The following is an 8,449-nucleotide window of genomic DNA, read 5'->3' as shown; positions in this document are numbered from 1 at the left end:
ACACAAGTGAAACTAACAGTGACAGTTAAGAAAACAAACACCTACTTAAAACCAGCAACCAAACCAGAGACGCAAACCCAAACTTAGTCTTTTCAGAAATTACGATCGATACACAGAAGTCAAAATAGCACGAAGTCACAATAGTAATACAGGAGGCAACTAACATTCAAATCCAAGTCACTGGAGTGTAACTGACAATATTCGCTATATATATAGGTGTGGGTCTGTTCCTCATTGGCCGCCAGGCAGGTCCGCAGAAGAGGATTGGGGGGGAAACAACGCACTCTTCCCTCTTCTTCACCAATTGCGGAGTGACCCGTAGCAGACTTAACGAAATAATGAGACCGAAAGAAAAAAAACAAACCTGGCACGTAACAGTTTCCATTGCCGGCACGGCTCAGGAGAGAGCTGGCAAGGGCAGTTTATATGGGGGGGCTACGAATATGTGAGGAGGGATATTATGTACATGATGATAGAGGATGGGGGGAGGGATGTGCCTAACCTCCCATTAAAGTTAGACGTGTTGTTCTTCTGCAATCTGTGTGTGGCTCTAACAAAGCAAAGGGCTCACAATGATCCCGGACGAGCCCCCAATTTTGTTACGTCCCCATTGTGGTCTAGGGGTACAGGGGAGTAAAAAAATGAATGATCATTAAAGATTCAATTTTATTTACACAATTAATTATCTATACAATGAACAAACAGGAGGGGAAACACTGGGCGGTACCAAACAAAAGAAGATAACCAAAACAGAAATATATAAGCTATTAACAATTCTAGAAATGAAAGAAACTAACTAACTGAAACCCGAAAATCTTCCGAACCTAACTAACTACACTGGCTATTCTAAACTGAACAAAAACATACAAGGGTGGTACACGCCCGTATCTATATATACATATACACAAGTGAAACTAACAGTGACAGTTAAGAAAAAAAACACCTACCTAAATCCCACTCCTTATATATATACACAAGTGAAACTAACAGTGACAGTTAAGAAAACAAACACCTACTTAAATCCCACTCCTAACCCAACACAAAACCAGCAACCAAACCAGAGACGCAAACCCAAACTTAAAGTCTTTTCAGAAATTACGATCGATACACAGAAGTCAAAATAGCACGAAGTCACAATAGTAATACAGGAGGCAACTAACATTCAAATCCAAGTCACTGGAGTGTAACTGACAATATTCGCTATATATATAGGTGTGGGTCTGTTCCTCATTGGCCGCCAGGCAGGTCCGCAGAAGAGGATTGGGGGGGAAACAACGCACTCTTCCCTCTTCTTCACCAATTGCGGAGTGACCCGTAGCAGACTTAACGAAATAATGAGACCGAAAGAAAAAAACAAACCTGGCACGTAACAGTTTCCATTGCCGGCACGGCTCAGGAGAGAGCTGGCAAGGGCAGTTTATATGGGGGGGCTACGAATATGTGAGGAGGGATATTATGTACATGATGATAGAGGATGGGGGGAGGGATGTGCCTAATCTCCCATTAAAGTTAGATGTGTTGTTTTTCTGCAACCTGTGTGTGGCTTTAACAAGGCAAAGGGCTCACAAATTTCAGTATTTCATTCGGTTGTGGTTTTCGGGGTACGTGCGATTTCTGGTGGGGTGGGATAATAGGGTGCCGAGGGGGGAGGAGGCCCCTGCCCATTATGTGCAGGTGGGACGATGGGCAAGGAGACATGTAGAATGCAGGGATAAGGAAATCCCAGTTTCACGAACAGCAAATAACACCAAAGGGATACCTACGTCCCAGTCATTCCCAGTATCTAGGCAATATGCGCGTAACATAGATTTCAGGGTCTGGTGAAATCGCTCAAGCGCACCTTGCGATTCAGGGTGATAAGCGCCGGAAATTTTGTGGGTAACAGACAGAGTCTTCATTACTTGGGCAAACAGCTTCGACATAAAGTTTGAACCTTGGTCCGTCTGGATAATCTTAGGCAACCCAAAGGTAGAAAAGGACTGAACCAATGCCTTCACTATAACAGGAGCCGTAATTTTACGAAGAGGTATCGCCTCAGGATACCTAGTAGCTGTGCACATTACGGTTAGCAAATACTGATGTCCAGACTTGGTTTTGGGTAATGGGCCAACACAATCAACCAACACGCGCTCAAATGGTACACCCATAGTTGGTATTGGATGAAGGGGTGCGGGCGGAATAACCTGACTCGGTTTTCCCGTGCACTGACAAGTGGAGCAAGTACGGCAATATCGGACCACAGCAGATTGTACGTTTTCGTAACGCCTAGATGTCCTGACAACACGTGATCATGAGCCAAATATAACACGTGCTGCCGAAATTCAGAAGGCACAACAATTTGATATACAGCACTCCACTCTAATCCTGTAGAGACAGTGGGAAACCACTTGCGCATTAACAACCCATTCTCCATGAAATAAGCAGATCGTTTTTCTTTGTTTGCCGAGGACAAATACTTTGCCAGAGAAGAATCAGCCTGCTGGGCAGCTATAAGGTGCTCTCGAGTAAAGGGCAAATGCAATGCGTCAGTCTCTGCGTCATTCATACTCACAGGGACCTCCGTTTTCAGCGAGAGTGAGGAGGACTGTTCCCCCAAAACTGGAGAGGCTAGGAAGGAATCAGACAAGTCAACATCTCCAGCTTTACGAGACTGGGCACGGGTGACAGCACATGCGGGAAACACAGTTGGGAATGTACGAGTTAATTCGTCAGGGTGAGTCTTAGCGTCTGGTGTGTCCAACACTTCCAATACCGGCAGTACCTTCCCACCAGCAAGATCGTTACCCAAAATAAAAGTAACACCTTTTACGGGTAAAGAGGCTCTTACTCCCACTTTTACAAAGCCATTTACTAGCTCTGACTGCAAATGAATAGTATGCAACGGCACCGTCATAAAGCCCATGTTAATGCCTTGCACTAAAACATGAGAACCATTAAAAGTCTCGCTGGACAAAGGCAGTACATCAGAGAGAATGAAGGACTGAGCCGCTCCAGTATCCCTTAGCATAGTTACAGGTACCGGATCTTTCTGATCTCCGGACAACGAAACAAACCCCTTAAGAATAAAAGGTTCATAACCAGAGTCAGGAACATTCTCAGCGCTAGGTACAGGTTCAGAAATATTAGGGACTGTTTTAATTAAACCAACACTCTTGGGCTGTTCAGAACTCTGCCGCTGCTGCTTTCGCTTTAAAACCAAACAATCGGCAATTATGTGACCAGGCTTATGGCAGTAAAAACATTTCCACTCCGTTGCCCATGGGGAAACTGGTCGAGGACGATTGTCAGGTCTTACAGAAGACATAATACTAGAGCTTTTCTCGGCTCCGAGACGCAGCACGAGGAGAAGACATGAACACAGTTTTGTGAGTTAACACAAACTCGTCCGCTTGGACAGCTGCCTGTGACAGCAAAGTAACCTTTTGCTCATTCAAGCACACAACAACACGCTCCGGCAGGGAGTTCTTAAAATCCTCGATAAGAACTAACTCACGAAGAGAGGTAAGGTCAGCGACTTTAGTAGCTGAGCACCATTTATCAAAGAGAACCCCTTTCTCTCTAGCGAACTCAACGAATGTCTGATTCAGGGATTTCTTGTGATTCCTGAACTTCTGTCTGTAAGCCTCAGGGACAAGCTCATAGGCACACAAAACAGCAGTTTTAACCATGTCATACTGTAAACTGTCTTCCAGCGACAGTGCAGAGCATACCTCCTGGGCCTAGCCAATAAATTTGCATTGCAGTAAGAGAGAACACACACCGCAACTGCGGACCTCAAAGCAATGTCCAAAACCAAGACGCAAATAAATATTAATCTACAATAATCAGACAATTAAGTATCGGGAAAGAATTAATAATGAGTAATTAATGATCCCGGACGAGCCCCCAATTTTGTTACGTCCCCATTGTGGTCTAGGGGTACAGGGGAGTAAAAAAATGAATGATCATTAAAGATTAAATTTTATTTACACAATTAATTATCTATACAATGAACAAACAGGAGGGGAAACACTGGGCGGTACCAAACAAAAGAAGATAACCAAAACAGAAATATATAAGCTATTAACAATTCTAGAAATGAAAGAAACTAACTAACTGAAACCCGAAAATCTTCCGAACCTAACTAACTACACTGGCTATTCTAAACTGAACAAAAACATACAAGGGTGGTACACGCCCGTATCTATATATACATATACACAAGTGAAACTAACAGTGACAGTTAAGAAAAAAAACACCTACCTAAATCCCACTCCTTATATATATACACAAGTGAAACTAACAGTGACAGTTAAGAAAACAAACACCTACTTAAATCCCACTCCTAACCCAACACAAAACCAGCAACCAAACCAGAGACGCAAACCCAAACTTAAAGTCTTTTCAGAAATTACGATCGATACACAGAAGTCAAAATAGCACGAAGTCACAATAGTAATACAGGAGGCAACTAACATTCAAATCCAAGTCACTGGAGTGTAACTGACAATATTCGCTATATATATAGGTGTGGGTCTGTTCCTCATTGGCCGCCAGGCAGGTCCGCAGAAGAGGATTGGGGGGGAAACAACGCACTCTTCCCTCTTCTTCACCAATTGCGGAGTGACCCGTAGCAGACTTAACGAAATAATGAGACCGAAAGAAAAAAACAAACCTGGCACGTAACAGTTTCCATTGCCGGCACGGCTCAGGAGAGAGCTGGCAAGGGCAGTTTATATGGGGGGGCTACGAATATGTGAGGAGGGATATTATGTACATGATGATAGAGGATGGGGGGAGGGATGTGCCTAATCTCCCAGTAAAGTTAGATGTGTTGTTTTTCTGCAACCTGTGTGTGGCTTTAACAAGGCAAAGGGCTCACAAATTGCAGTATTTCATTCGGTTGTGGTTTTCGGGGTACGTGCGATTTCTGGTGGGGTGGGATAATAGGGTGCCGAGGGGGGAGGAGGCCCCTGCCCATTATGTGCAGGTGGGACGATGGGCAAGGAGACATGTAGAATGCAGGGATAAGGAAATGGTACTGCAGCATAGAAGGCTATACAAGGCTTTAAGAGGAAAGCTGCAGCCGGTTGGAGGAACAGGGGTCGGGGTGGGGAGAGAAGTCTGGGCTGCTGTGCAGCCAAAAATGATAGGCAACAGGTTAAAGGACTTAAACTGGCTTGTTGCCTATGGTAGACTGCCAGTCAAAGATGTGCTATACAGACACGGACTAACAAGAAACCGATGTTGTTCGAGGGTGGGTTGTGGGGAGGAAGAGGAAACTGTGCAGCATGTGTTCTGGAATTGTAAGTTTGCACAGGAAGTCTGGGGTTTAATGGGGAGGATGTATAGTGTTTTGGGGGATGTAAGTTGGGAAAGGGTGTGTTATGGGGAGGGACTGCGGAGGAAGAAGGGAAGAGAGAAACTTTTGGTTCTTCTATTGACAGGGTTCATACACTTTTTCACCAATGATTTTCAATGACTTTTCCATGACTTCTCCACAACCTTTAACTGAATTTCCATGACCAAAACAAATGACTTTATCTCAGTGGGACGATTTAAAATTATTTATTGTAACAGCTCCAACTACCCTGTACCCTCCAACAGACCCTGAATGGTCTTGATATCTGGGTAGAGGAGCACAAAATGAAACTCAACCCAAAGAAATGTAAAGTTTTACATGTCACCCACATGAGGCATCCACCCACCCTGCCGACTCTCTCCATTGACCAGAACATCCTGGAAGTCTGTGACACTGTCAAGGTCCTGGGGGTCACCATCCAGAGTAATTTGCATTGGGACAGTCAGGTGGACCACATGCTGACCTCAGCGAACAGGAAGCTTTTTGCTCTGTGTCGCCTGAAGAAATTTGGTGTCCGAGACCCAGAACTGGTTTCCATCTACACAGGCTACGTATGCCCGGTGCTGGAGTATGCAGCCCCCGTCTGGCACAGTTCCCTCACTACAGACCAGGCTAAAAGGCTGGAAAGCACGCAGAAACGGGCTTGTAAAATCATACTTGGCCAGAGGTACTCAGGGTACCCAGAGGCTCTCTGCACTTTCGGATTGTGCACTCAGAGAGACGCACTCAACTGTGTCTTTGCTTTGCCAGAAAGCTGCTAAAGTCCAACTTCAGTGACTGGCTACCCCCCCTCAGGGAGGAGCTCACAGGTCGTCAGGCAAGGAATTCAAACCAACTGGCCATCCCAAGATGTCGAACTGAGAGATACAGGAGATCACCAATCCCCTATATGTGCAGACTCCTAAATGACAGCGGATTTTAAATTTAAATTTGGGATACGAGACTAGATCTCAGCTTAGATAATAGCAATATTTAAAAAAAAAAATTTCTACTTAGTATTGATGTTTTATTGTAACAGCAAAATAATTCAGTGTTTTTAATGACAACTGTCTTTATGAACCTGTAATAATGCTGAAAGGTCAATAAATAAATAAATAACACTAAGTAAAATTAGGTCTGCATCTGAAACATATGGTGCCTCTCTAAAACAATTAAACACCAGACAGACACACTTAGATACATTCTCTCATATTTTAATTCGAATAGTTTAACATTTTTGTCAATGTCTCAAACAAGGCTCGAAATTGCGACCATTTTGGTCGCATATGCTCCCGAAATGTAATCTGTGCGACCTCGAAATATAATTGGGAGCATTTGAGCGAGTGCAAATGATTGTTCTGGTGCAACCTTTTTTTTTTTTCTTCCAGTCGAACATCCCTTTTTCTGTACATTCGCTAGTACACTCAGCATGTCCCTTGTGAGCTGACGGTGACCCTTCTAACCAATCGCGAGCTTGACATTCTTACCTTTAATGCTGATTTTAAATTGGTTAATATTAGCCTTCAATCACTCCCTTTGGCTGCACTCCACTGTCATGCGACACAGAGCTAACGCGTAACTAATGTTACCTGAAGACAAAAGTTTATGTTCAATTTATTAGCGTTATCGAAAGCTGAAAAGTTGAAGCGGACGTTTTGTGTAGCGACCCGGTTGGAACAGCTCATTTCTCCGATGCAGTTTACTGGCGGTTGATTTAATTAGCGGTATTAATGTGACGAGAAGCGCTTTGTCGTTTGAATGCATAACACGCAATTCCTTGAAGAGTCGACACATTTTATGCGTGACAGTTTAACTGTTACTTGTAAACCGTACTGTTATATTGTCGTTTTTTGTTAATAAAAAATCTATTGAATATATTGTTGGTGCTCCTTACATTTCGGTGGGTGTTCCTAAGTTTTTGAAGTTGGGAGCACCAGTGCTACCAAGTAAAAAAGTTAATTTCGAGCCCTGATATATTACTGAAGCTGCACTTCCCTGGCATATTGTCGGCACAGTAGGGCCTACGTTTACTAACTGCTACATCAGCAAGAGGCGTGCCTGTAAACAGACTGAGCCGGACCGAATTAACTTCTCACACCACCAAAACACCGCGAAGGTTACGTGCCAATTTACGTTTTATTACTATACATACTATTTTTATGATTGGATTAATTAGTAATTATATTTGATGCAACTTTAGCTATATTTCCATTACTTTTCCAAAACCTTTCAAAAAAATATTATTTTCCATAACTTTTCCAGGGCCTGGAAATTGCATTTTAAATTTCAATGACTTTTCCAGGTTTTTCATGACCGTACGAACCCTGTATTGATCAGTTTGGTGAAGCAGAAGTTGTGGGGGGCGCGGGGAGAGAGGGGGGTGGTGAAGCAAGGGTGGACGGTGAGGGGGGTGGGGGAGATGGTGAAAGCCGATATACAGCGCCGTTTTCAGTGGGAGGTGCTGCGGTGGGGTTTTCATGCAGCATGGGAACGGTGGAAACTAGTGATGTGATTGTGTAGATTTTGTGTTGTCATGGTTGTGCCCTGTTCTGTTTCAAAATGGAAGAGATGGACTTTGGGACATTGGGACTTGTGAGCGGGAAGGGGCAGAAATGGAGGGTTTTGGCACTATGGGGTTTGTTTGGAAGGGAAAGAGGAAAAGGTGAGTTTGTGCACATACATATAATCAAAACAATGGGGGAAAAGGGGGGTTTTGAGTAAAAGAGTGCTGTATTGGTGTGTGAATAAAAAAATAAAAATAAAAAAATAAAAAAAACCTGTTCTTATCAGTTTAATATCTGATACGTCCCCTATCTGGGGACTACATATTAAACGGATTTTTGAGACTGGGAGTCGGAGAAGGAGCTTGCTCCATCCGCTCCACGCATCGACCCGATATTGCAGTACGTCCAGGAACGGTGCGCCTCTATTTTTGGGTGCTAAGGAAGGGCGAATGCTGCTGCTGCTGCTTTTTCTTCTTCTTCATGGAGTAGACAAGCAACTGAGTCCTTGTGGGTTTTTTTTTTTTTTTTTTAAATAAAAGAAACAGTTTTATCGTGTGTGTCTTTCTTTCGTTCTTTCTATCTTTCTTTCTTTCTATCATTCTTCATCAGCTAGCTGGGTAAGTGA

The 8,449-nt window shown here is 43.6% G+C and overlaps 1 pseudogene; it reads left to right on the top strand.

The window, feature by feature from the left end:
- Positions 1 to 8,044: 8,044 nt before the first annotated feature.
- LOC135245404 (U2 spliceosomal RNA) lies at positions 8,045 to 8,249 on the top strand (annotated as a pseudogene).
- Positions 8,250 to 8,449: the final 200 nt, after the last annotated feature.

The sequence above is a fragment of the Anguilla rostrata genome, chromosome 18, assembly GCF_018555375.3.
Source record: "Anguilla rostrata isolate EN2019 chromosome 18, ASM1855537v3, whole genome shotgun sequence".
NCBI classification, from domain to species: Eukaryota; Metazoa; Chordata; class Actinopteri; order Anguilliformes; family Anguillidae; genus Anguilla; species Anguilla rostrata.
This window is presented reverse-complemented; position numbering and strand designations above follow the sequence as displayed.